This window comes from Felis catus, chromosome E2, assembly GCF_018350175.1.
Source record: "Felis catus isolate Fca126 chromosome E2, F.catus_Fca126_mat1.0, whole genome shotgun sequence".
Taxonomy (NCBI): Eukaryota; Metazoa; Chordata; class Mammalia; order Carnivora; family Felidae; genus Felis; species Felis catus.
The window spans coordinates 35,657,473-35,669,854 of NC_058382.1; the positions used below are offsets into that span (position 1 = coordinate 35,657,473).

The following is a 12,382-nucleotide window of genomic DNA, read 5'->3' on the forward strand; positions in this document are numbered from 1 at the left end:
TTTCTTTCTTTCTTTCTTTCTTTCTTTCTTTCTTTCTTTCTTTCTTTCTTTCTTTCTTTCTTTCTTTCTTTCTTTCTTTCTTTCTTTCTTTCACTCAGTCCTTCTCATTACCCTCATGTTACAGGGTCTCTCCTCTCCTTAATGTAATGCCCCAACATTTGTGGTGTTAGAAGGGTCAGTAGAGAAAATGGACTTAAGAGAACTTATTCAGTAACTCCTTGTTTCCAAGCCATATACTTCCACATTGTGCCTGGAACCCTTTTATTGACAGACATTAGGAAGGCAGCAACCACCTGGTTTAATGGAATCAAGTCAGGACATCTGCGTTTTTATGAGGGCTGAGCCATAAGGGGATTGTTGACTCTGTTTGGAACATGAAGTGGGGTTCCAAGTCCTGAGGTCAATTTTGGTTGCCATCCAAAGGGTAAACATTAGACCTCTACCATCAGGAGGCCAAGGAACAAACTTCTATCAGTTATTCAATAGCATCTTAATATTAAGGTACAAGGGTATTGACTGGAATATCATGTCTAAGTGAATGCTTTGTAAACGAAGTATGTGGACAATTACAGATAGCTAAATAAACCACCAGGTTTGTGGAAGCCTTAGAATATAGGCAGTAGAAAGAAAATTAAGTGGTTCTGAAGGATGATTATGTTATATCACCTGACGGCGGCAAGTTCAATAGCATGTGCCACTTTATGTCAGCTAAGAATGTGTGGTTTAGGAGATTGCAAGCAATGAAAAGTTTTAGCGGTTCTCTCAATGTTGAGAGCATCAACAAACTAGCTGCTATGCTTTTAGAATATGAACTTCTACATTTCTTTGTTATATTTTAATGTTTATTAATTTTTGAGAGAGAGAGAGAGAGAGAAAAGAGTGCAAGTGGGGGAGGGGGGCAGAGAGGGAGACAGAGAATCCGAAGCAGGCTCCAGGCTCTGAGCTGTCAGCACAGAGCGCAACATGGAGCTCAAACGCAACGCTCCACGAGATCATGAGACCTTCACCGAAGTTGGATGCTTAACCGACTGAGCTACCCAGGCACCCCTGAACTTGTAAATTTAAAAAGATGGATAGAAATGTTAACATTTATGACAAAGACAGAAGAAATGCCAGAATCTGAGGCACCAAACATATATGAATCAAGGAAATAATTCTGTAAACTTATGCCAGATACAAGGATGGGGAAGTAGTTCTGTTTTTCAGCCAGAAATTGCTCTGTGATTGGGCTGACCCACTTTCTCAGTTACCCTATTTTGAGTACCTTGCTCAGCCCTCTAGTTCCCCTTTTTATTCCTCCTGGTCAGACCCGGACCACCAGATAGTCTACTCTGCCTTAAACTTTGAAAGTGAGTCAAGGAGAGAATTAAGTAGCAGTTCTTAAAGATAAAAACATTAAGAAATATTGCCTCAGACTAAAAAAATGCCCCCAGATTTTTCTCAAGTGCTGTGGAAATGAAAGCAGAAAATTGCTCTGTGCCATTTCTGGGGCCCACTGCTATTAGAGACAGATGATAAACCTCGCCAAATCGGCGCAGCACGCGATGGGCTGGAGCAGATGGACGTGGCCTGCCCTTTTTAAGCAGAGCTAACATGGCAACGAGCTGATTGCTGCTAAATCAAACCCTGCCACTGAGCTCTCTTTCTGGAGGCCACCAGTTGAAAGGAGTAAATATAAATGCATATGTGAATGTGTCTCATGTTCCTTTACTTAGAATCCTCCAAAAGGGCCAAAAGGAACTAAGCAGCATGAACTTCCTCCCTCCTGCTTCATCGACTGGGATGTGATCTCAGGTGAACCTAAGCTGTAGGCAGATTTGGGGTTTCAGAATCTCCCAATAAGGCCTGGTGTGTCCCCAGAATCAAACCCGAGCTTTAATCTTAGCTGCAGTGTTTCTTAGCTCAGGAATCTAAGCTGGTTCCTTTCTTCTCTGGTTTTTAGTTTGAGGGATAAGATCTATATTATTTTTGGTGTTGCTTTCCTCCCATTCCGCCAACTGGATGAGTTTTTTGCTCGTTTTATTTTGTTCTTGGTAGTTGTATCTCCCTTGGTAACTGTGAGGCCTGGATGAAGAGAGGAGGAAGGGAACCTGGGGAGGGGAACAGGAGATCACAATAAAAAGCCTAAATAAGATGGAATGATGAAGAGGTGAGAGAAAAAGGAGAAAGAGTTATGGGACTGGTGGAAAGTTTGAGAAAGTCCTATGAGGGATCTGCCATGGCCACAGGATTCCCGAGAGGTGCTGCGAATTAGGAATTTGATCCTTTTAAATATATATCTTTAAAGATACATGTGAAGAATGGATTCTCTTCATAATTCCCAAGTTTAATTTTAGGGCTGGACAGCACAGAGATTGGCCCAGAGGGGCCATAGTTTATCTTCAGATTAAACATACCTGAACTTATTTTGACTTCATGGTGTTAAAACATAGGTATTGGGATATCCATTTTGTATATGAAAACTCTGAGAGAGATATAAACTGTAAGATGAGATTATTAGGTGAGGGAATCAGGTTTTGAATCCGGGGCTGTCGAAATACCAATCTTAAATACCAATCTTTACTCTTCTCCATATCATGCTTCCTAGACACCTCGATTCCAAAAGAAGGTATATGACGAAAATAAATGACTGTTTTAAGTAATGGGAATTATTTCATGGGGAAGCCTTTTGTTCAGTAGTGGAGGGCAAATGTTCAGCTTTGGGCCATAACTGGGTCATTACCAGACATGCATTCATCAGTGCGTGCATTGGCTCAACCAGCAAATGTTTGTCTTTTGCAACACGCATTGTAAGGACCTAGGGAGACAAATTTAAATAAAAAAAGAGAGGTGATCTCTGTTCTCATGGAGCTTGTAGCCCTAGTGGGGAGACAGGCACTCATCTACTAATAAATTCATAAATACATATAGACCAACTATTTGAAAGAAAAGGATGGTTTTTTGAGAGCCCGTAGTGAAGTAACCTGAGATTGGGAAAGACATGGAGATGTGCATTCAAACTTTTCCTATTGGGAATGCTTTTTCCTCTCTTTTGTTCACAATACCCATTGGATGTCTTTTTTTTTTGTTCACTGTATTCATATTTAGTGCCTAGAATAATGCCAGGCACACAATAGGTAAAGTCCTGCATTTGTGTAACTTGGATTCTAGTGGAGGAGATAAACAGCAAACAGGGAAACCAATATATAATGTATTTTCAGGTGGTAATAAGTGAGATGAAGGAAAATAAGGAAAGTAAGTGGAAGAGTAACCAAGGGTGTTACCTTTTTTTTTTATTTTTGAGAGAGAGAGAGAGAAAGAGGAAGAGGGAATGCAAACGGGGGAGGGGCAGAGAGAGAGAGAGGGAGACAGAGGATCTGAAGCAGGCTCTACACTGTCAGCACAGAGCCCACTGTGGGGCTTGAACTCACAAACTGTGAGATCGTGATGTGAGCTGAAGTCAAAGGCTTAACCTACTGAACCACTCAGGTGTCCTTGGTGTTGTTTTTGAAAGGATGTTTGGATAGCACATCTGAGAAGGTGACACTGAAGGGAGACACCTGAAGGAGGGTTAGGACTGAAACATGCAATACAGGCTGAACAGTATTTCATACCAAAAAAACAGTAAAAGCAAAGCCTCCAAGACAGGTGTATTTTTAATTGCTCAAGGAACAAGGCAGCTAACGTGTTTGGGTGGTGTGAGTTATGGGGAACGTCACAGAAAATGCAGTTGGAGAGATGTTCAGTGGCCACTTTGTAGACCTACCATGGTGAAGAATTTGTATCTCATTCTTAATATGATAGGAAACATTTGGGTACTTTTGAGCAGGAGAGTTACTTGATCTAACGCACACACATACATATGGATATGTGTGTATATATATCTACACACACACATTTCCTAGGAATAGACTGTTTCCGTTATTGGGTGCATCCTACCAACCGGCATAAATCAAAATGTCTTAGATCAAATATGTACCCCTATGGCATAATGTAAATGATGAAGGGAAGGGATCTCATTTTGTCATTTTCTTTTCAAATATCAAGTTGTGTTAAAGGAAACATTTTTCTCAATCACAGGTACAGATGGGAGGAATGAGTGACATCTTGATGTCCTCTCTTTGATAAGTCTTCTCCCTTGGTAGCTTCCAGTGTACTTTTAGGAACAAGCTTCAATTTATCTTTTACAGAGTGGATTTGTGTCCTGGAGCGAGCAGAGCTGCATTTAAAAGTATGCTAGCTTCCAGCTTGAGATTCTCAGAGGAGCAGCAAAGCAAAGAACAGAACATTGCCCTGAATGTTTGGAGAGCTCAGATGGGGGCTTAGCCATCAAATGTAACTGTCACCAGCACAGCCCCTTGCCTGTGAGTTTCTGAAACATTTCTTACATTTATGCATTTGTTTGATCTGTTTAACAATCCAGTGTGATAATTGGGGTAAGAATATTTGTTCCAGTTTTACTGATGGATAACATGAGGCTTAAAGAGGTGAAGTAAATGGCTAGAAATTAAGGCACATACATAAATTTGCTGACCAAATTGATGCATGTAAAATTCTTGATACATGTAAAATTCTGTGATAATTGGGGTAAGAATATTTGTTACAGTTTTACTGATGGATAACATGAGGCTTAAAGAGGTGAAGTAAATGGCTAGAAATTAAGGCACATACATTGCTGACCAAATTGATGCATGTAAAATTCTTGATACATGGATAGACACAGAGTAGGGTCTCAGTAATTTTAATCTCCTTACCCTATTGGCCACAGTATATTTACATATGAGTCATTGTCTATGTGGATATAGGCATTCTTTTAAAAATATTTATTTTATTTTTTGTTAAAAAATCCAGTATAGTTAACAGAGTTACATTAGTTTCAGGTGTACAATATAATGATTCAACAATTCTGTACATTACTCAGGGCTCATCGTGGTAGTGTGCTCGTAAGCCCCTTTATTTTATTCATCCTCCACCCACCTCGCCTCTGAGAACTACCAGCTGGTTCTCTGTCTTTAAGGTTCTGGGGTTTTTTGGTCTCTTTTTTTCTTTGTTCATTAGTTTTCTTTCTTTCTTTTTTTTTCATTAGTTTTATTTCTTAAATTGGTGAGAGGTGGCTGGGAGGCTCAGTCAGTTAAGCATCCGAATCTTGATTTTGGCTCAGGTCATGATCTTGTAATTTGTGAGTTAAGGCTCCACATTGGGATCCACACAGAGAGTGTGGAGCCTGCTTGGGATTCTCTCTTTCTCCCTCTCTCCCTGCCCCTCCCATGTGCTCTTGTGCTTTCTCTCTCTCTTTCAAAAGAAATAAACTTAAAAAAATAAAAAAAAATTGCACACATGGATGAAATCATCTGATATTTGTCTTTCTCTGACTTATTTCACTTTGCATTATACCTTCTAGATCCATCCGTATTATTGCAAATGGCAAGATTTAATTCTTTTTTATGGCTGGATAATATTCCATTATATAGATATATATACCACATCTTCTCTATCCGTTCATCTATGGATGGATACTTGGGTTGCTTCCATATCTGGGATATTGTAAAGCTTTATTTAAAAAAAATGTTTCTTTATATTTTATAAAGAGACAGAGAGCAAGTGGGGGAGGGAGACACAGAATCCAAAGCAGGCTCCAGGCTCTGAGCTGTCACCACAGAGCCCAGAGCGGGGGCTCGAACCCATGACCTGTGAGATCATGACCTGAGCCGAAGTTGGATGCTCAGGTCTGAGCCACTGACTCAGTGGCTCAGATCACTGACTGAGCCACCCAGGTGCCCCTTGGCTATTGTAAATAATGCTGAAATAAACATAGGGAGTTTTTTTGAATCCGTGTTTTCATATTTTTTGGGTAAATGGAATTTTGTATTTTTTTTGAGTAGTGGAATCACTGGATCATATGACTTTTACTTTTTTGAGGAGCCTCCATATTGTTTTCCATCTTCTAGGCAGTCTTTAGTGACTTGACTTTATCTTTGGTTTCTGTGCTTTAGTCTCCATGATAATTTCAGCAGCCCACTGACAGAAAATTCTTTTACGTTAGGGAATTTGCTTTCCTAAGACTTCAGTGTTTTCTAGCTTTCCCATGGATGTATTCCATGTGGCATTTTGAAGCTCTTGGAAAATATAAAACTGCTAATATGGAGGAACACAGAATTTCCAGCATTGCTATACTTCTCCTTGGGAATCATGATGCTGGTTCTTGAAGCATTAAAAGATCCTAGAAATTCTTAGAGAATTTCTGTATAGAATACATGGAACACTAAAATCAACTAAAGATACTTTAAATTTCATGTGTCTTCTTTTCTTTTTTTTAATATGAAATTTATTGTCAAATTGGTTTCCATACAACAGCCAGTGCTGATCCCAACAGGTGCCCTCCTCAATGCCCATCACCCACTTTCCCCTCCCTCCCACCCCCCAACAACCCTCAGTTTATTCTCAGTTTTTAAGAGTCTTTTATGGTTTGGCTCCCTCCCTAACTTTTTTTTTCTTCCCCTCCCCCATGGTCTTCTGTTAAGTTTCTCAGGATCCTCATGTGTCTTCTTTTCAAACAAACATTATTTAACCATACATAAAATGCACAACTTCTTAACAGACTAAGAGTTCAGCACTTGTTGAAATCTCGAGGCCTTTTGGAGATTTTTTTTTTTTAAGGGAGGAGGGGAGTTTAAACTTTGGGGCTACCCAGAATGAACACTTTCTGTTGAGAATAGGTTCACTATTATATATAATGTAGGAGTGCCTCATGTTTCAGAAGCTGAAGGTGGTTGGGTTAAGGAATTGGGGGGAATCTTTCTTTGCCCACTTGGGCATCCAAGACACCTGTTTTATGGAATCTATTAACAAGGACTTTTCCTTCTCCCCCTTGTCTTTATTTCTTCTCATCCTCTCCTCTCTTCTTATGTTTCTTTCTTCCCCCCCCCCCCCATTTCTCCTCCACCTTCTCTTTTGTTTGTAATCTTGAGGGAGTTATACAAGTGTTGAAGAGCAGTTTAGAAACTCATGATTACAACAGCTGAGGGAAGAGTCCTTTATGGTGGTATCAGCTGTCCAGAGACTTCTGGTTGCTAGTGAGTGGTGTAGTCTTCAGACTAATCCTACCAAATAAACTTGGCTGTGTTTTACTGATCTGTAGCCACCCTTGCTTCCTGTCTATTTTCCTACCTTTGTTCTCCACTTCCTGTTGATTGTATGAGGTGTAGTATATCATTCCAATAAGTTCTTGTAAGTTAGAATTGGTTCCTGAGACATGTAATCAAGAATACTGGCTGGTAGACTGAATAACGGCAGTTTCTGTACTTGCTTACCTGACTATCCTTATTTGACATATCCTATAAGAACTGATTTCCAGCTCTTAGATGGAGCCTTCTAAGGCTGCCTCATTTCGTGTTGATTTTATGTTCCTTGAGTTTACATGGCCTTACACTTTTTAACATTTTATCATGTCACGCCTTGTAATTTTTTCTACCTCTTTGGTTAGGTTTATTCCTAGGTATTTTATGGTTTTTGGTGCAGTTGTTAAGTGGGATAGATTCCTTGATTTCTCTTTCTGCTGCTGCTGCATTATTGGTGTATAGAAATGCAACTGATTTCTGTACATTGATTTTATATCCTGCGGCTTTGCTGAATTCATGTATCAGTTCTGGAAGTTTTTTTGGTAGAGTCTTTTGGGTTTTACATGTAGAGTATCATGTCATCGGGGAAGAGTGAAAGTTTGACTTCTTCCTTGCCAATTTGTATGCCTTTTATTTCTTTTTGTTGTCTGATTACTGAGGCTAAGATTTCCAGTACTATGTTGAACAACAGTGGTGTGCCTGGTAATATTTTCTAACCGAATTAAGTTAATTTATTTCAAATTCCTAATTCCATCAAAAGTCCCTCAAGGGCAAGTTCTCTCTCCCACTCTCTCATGCTCATTTTCGTTCTTTTCCTTTCTCCCAGATAGAACTGTGGAGGCTGAGCACACCACAGATTTGAAGTTCAGAAAAGTATTGTTTTTCTTTAATTGATGCGTGTCAGAGTGCTTTGTTGATTAACAAAAAATTAAGCCTGTGTAACCCTGTGTGGGAGATGACTATAGTTGGCTTTGTAGCTCAACTGAACAAGGACCATAAGAAACAGGCAGGCTTGAGCATGGACTCTAGAGCAGACAGAGCTGGATTTGATCTTGGAAATTTGTAACTTCTATCTCTGTGACCTTAGACTGGCTTTAATTTGTTCACTCATACATGGTTTGAACAACACTTTCTTTCCAGAATAGATAAGAAGATGAAATAAGGTAATAAAAATAATGTAAAGCCCCTAAAGCACATACTGAGAACTCAGTAAATTTTGGCCTTTTCATTGATGAATGTATTTATCATCAAGCTGATACATGGTTTGTCAGAAAATTGAGTGCTTGGAATGAGTTAATACAAGTAAAATATTAAGGCACCTGCAACTCTTGATCTCAGGGTCATGAGTTCAAGCCCCACGTTGGGTGTAGAGCCTACTTAACATATTAAAAGCAACAAAGTGAAAATTTTACTGTCCTTCAGCCCTTATCTACCTTAAGTAAGTATTTCTGGGGTCCTGTAGGTAAAAGGTTGACAAACTAGGACATTTATAGGAATGAAGAACTAGGATACTGGAGAGTTGCACTGTGGAGAGTGAGTCTTGATTTATGTTGCCCTTAGAAGTAAGACCAGAAACGATAGGTGCTGATTACAGTGAAGAAGATTTTAGGACATTAGAAAGACTTTCTCACTTGATTGTATGAACACTGAATGGGCAACTGGAGATGCTCAATTAGAAACTGCATTAACACTTGGCAAATGCATGGTACTCTTTCTGCAGATTCTCTACTTACCGCATGACTGCTCATTATGTAGAATAAACAGTTTGCTGGAATCATGAAATCCTTATGGGCCAGTGCACCTCTGGAAATTGTCCAGCACAAACATTTTAGATGTCTCCCTTTCACTTTTCAGACTTTCCTGATTGCATGCAATCCTGAGTCAAAGGGGCTTATTTGAATTGTCATATGATGCCCTGTCCCCTCACCCCCACCCCTACCTGCCTCCCTCAGTCACATGTATTTACACAGGAGTGTGTTTGGAATCCAGGCTGCATCTCAGAACACTGGGCTATATTTGCCTTGTTTACTGACATAAGTTTGCATTATCTCAGAGTCTGCTATCATGCCTGGCCAGGGTGTTTTGTGGGAATTGCCGATAAGATGACTTCTGCACCTGCTGGTGTCACTCACCCTTTAACATGATGGAAGAAAAATGTTGAAAATGCTAAGATGCTTGTTACTCTACATCTTGGGATGTCTGTGGATGGGGCCCATTATTGGAAACTGCTTTCTGATTCTACTAAAACTGTCTCCACTCTAAAGTAGCCTTATATCATTGCTTATTTTCCTTCTCCATCTTCAGGGTCAGCATTTCTTTGTCCATGTAAAATGGGGGCAGGCAGAGGAACTCATTTATTGGGCATTGTGTTAGGTGTTTTATATCTGTTATCAAATTCAGAGCCCTAGTCCACCCCACGTGGAGTCTTTGTGACTCCGCATTCTACAGCTGGGTGTCAATGGAGTTGAATAAGTTGCCAAAGACACAAATCTAGTAGGTGGTGGAGATAAGCACACATTTTCTGATTATACATAGAAGAGTCAATTTTGCTTGCCACTAAAAACTCCAATACGGGAATCAGATCCTCTTTAAAACAAAGCCTGCACCCAATCATCAGTTCAAATTTATTCCTTCTTTTTGTGATAAACATTAGTAGATGACTTAGCCTGCTTAAAAAGACCTAAAGAAGGGCACCTGGATAGCTCAGTTGGTTGTGTCCAACTCTTGATCTTGGCTCAGGTCATGATCTCACAGTTTGTGAGTTTGAGCGCTCGGTCGGGCTCTGTGCTAGCAGCATGGAGCCTGCTTGGGATTTTCTCTCTTCTCTCTCTCTCTCTCTCTCTGCTCCTTCCCTGCTTGCTGGTGTGCTCTCTCTCAAAAATAAATAAGTAAACATTAAAAAAAGAAAGACTTAAAGAAAGTTACTTTTGATCCCTAGTGCCCCCATGGGTCATCATTTGTTGAAGGAATAAGGGTGTGTGTGTGTGTGTGTGTGTGTGTTGTGTTGTGTGTTGTATGTGTGCATGATTTCAGCTCTAAGTTTTCTTCTTTGTTAGGTGTTTGAAGCTCAGAGAAGCCAAGCAGCATGATCCAGATCAGTTTTCCCATGTGTATGACAGAATGCTCATCTCATCTGGATTAAGTGAGCTATATGTTTAAAGCACTTTTCACATACTAGATGTTTAAAAATATGCATTAATGTTCCTTTGTTGTAACCACCTTTATAAATGTGTGGATTTTTTTTTTTACATTAAGACACTCTGTTAAAATATCAGGTATGAAATACAAACAGGGAAAATGTTATTTTTATAATAAATTTGTGAAACTATAGGGCTCTTCAGATTTTTTGTTTTATCTTGTATAAGTTTCGGTAAATTGTATTTTTCAAAAAACGTATCTGTTTCATCCAACTTGTTAGATACATTGGCATAAAGTTGTCCATATATTCTCTTATCATTCTTTAACATCTTTATAGATCTGCAGTGATATTTCCTCTTTATTCCTGATATACATATAATTTATGTTCCCTCTCTTTCTTTCTTTTTTTTTCCATTCCCATCACTCTTTTTAAAAATTTTTTAAAAAAATTTTTGTTTACTTATTTTAAATATAATTTATCATTCAGTTAGCTAACATACAGTATATACAGTGCTCTTGCCTTTAGGTGTAGATTCCCATTATTCATTGCTTACATACAACACCCAGTGCTCATCCCAACAAGTGCCCTCCTCAATGCCCATCACCCATTTTAGCCTCTTCCCTGCCTCCCCTCCCCCACACGCCATCAACCCTCAGTTTGTTCTCTGTATTTAAGAGTCTCTTATGGTTTGCCTCCCTCTTTGTTTGAAACTCTTTTTTTCCCTTCCCTTCCCCCATGGTCTTCTGTTAAGTTTCTCAAGTTCCACATATGAGTGAAAACATATATCTATCTTTCTCTGACTGATTTCACTTAGCATAATACCCTCCAGGTCCAACCATGTTGTTGCAAATGGCAGGATTTCATTCTTTCTCATTGCCAAATAGTATTCCATTGTATATATAAACCACATTTTCTTTATTCACTCATCAGTTGATGGACATTTGGGCTCTTTCCATAATTTGTTAAAAGTGCTGCTATAAACATTGGAATACATGTGCCCTATTAATCAGCACTCCTGTATCATTTGGATAAATTCCTAGTAGTGCTATTTCTGTGTTGTAGGGTAATTCTATTTTTAATTTTTTGAGGAACCTCCACACTGTTTTCCAGAGTGACTGTACCAGTTTGCATTCCCAGCAACATTGCAAGAGGGCTCTTGTTTCTCCACATCCTCGCCAACATCTATTGTTTCTTGAATTGTTAACTTTAGTCATTCTGACTGGTGTGAAGTACTGGTGTGAAGTAGTTTTTCAATGTGGTTTTTGATTTGTCTTTTCCTGATGATGAGTGGTGTTGAGCATCTTTTCATGGGTCTGTTGGACATCTGGATGTCTTCTTTGGAAGATTGGGCTTCCTCAAAAGCCCAGTTTGGCTAGTTTTCTGTCCTTTATGTGTTTTAGTAGCTTGATATGTGTCCTGCACTTGTGAGCACTGTATTGAAAAGAGGTCATACGCTGTCCAGGGTCTGGCCCTTCAGGAGGTGTTTTTGGAGTGTGTTGTGTGCTGTCTGTTGTTGTGCTTTATCTCCCTACTCATAGTGGTGGTTTGGACCTTCCACTGGGTGTGCTTTGATTTGTTTGTTGAAGTAACCCTGTAAAATATTTAAAAAGAGAGGGGTGGTGGAGGAAGCCTTATCCCATACAAAGAAAGAAATGACAGGGCAGGGAAAAAGAAAAGAAGAAAAAAATATCGACCAGGCAAAGAATCAGAGAAACTATATGGCTTAATTCAGAGAGAGACAGGAAAATAAAGAAGGAGATACAGAAGAGTAAAAAGAATAGATTGATAACGTCTGCTTAAACAAACCAACAACCAAAATAGAGAAGGGAAGAAATAAGAGGAAGAAGAGGAATTGAAAAATATATATATAAAATAAGAATTGACCAAGAATCAAATCAGAAGATGCAAAGCCACTGGACTGATACCTGATGGTGCCTTGGAACCGGAGCTGCGCTCGTCTGGAGGAGGGTCTGCCGGGCGTGGTCAGTGTCAATCTCTGGCGGGTAGATATGCAGTTACCAGGCACACAGGGGCGTGGTTTGGTGTAGGCAGGTTCCACCTCAACTGTGGGCCTGCTGTCCTGATCCTTGAAGCCCCACCTTATTGGTAATGGGGAGAAAAATGGAGACACCCCGGTCTTTCCTCC

General features: G+C 39.6%; 1 long non-coding RNA gene across 2 annotated transcripts in view; it reads left to right on the top strand.

The window, feature by feature from the left end:
* The window catches only part of LOC123382267, a 221,930-nt gene that overhangs the window by 15,649 nt on the left and 193,899 nt on the right, over positions 1 to 12,382 (top strand). For both annotated transcript variants that reach the window (XR_006590383.1, XR_006590384.1), the window contains exon 5: positions 4,170 to 4,343. This is a non-coding gene — a long non-coding RNA (uncharacterized LOC123382267). The remainder of the gene's footprint in view (positions 1 to 4,169; positions 4,344 to 12,382) is intronic.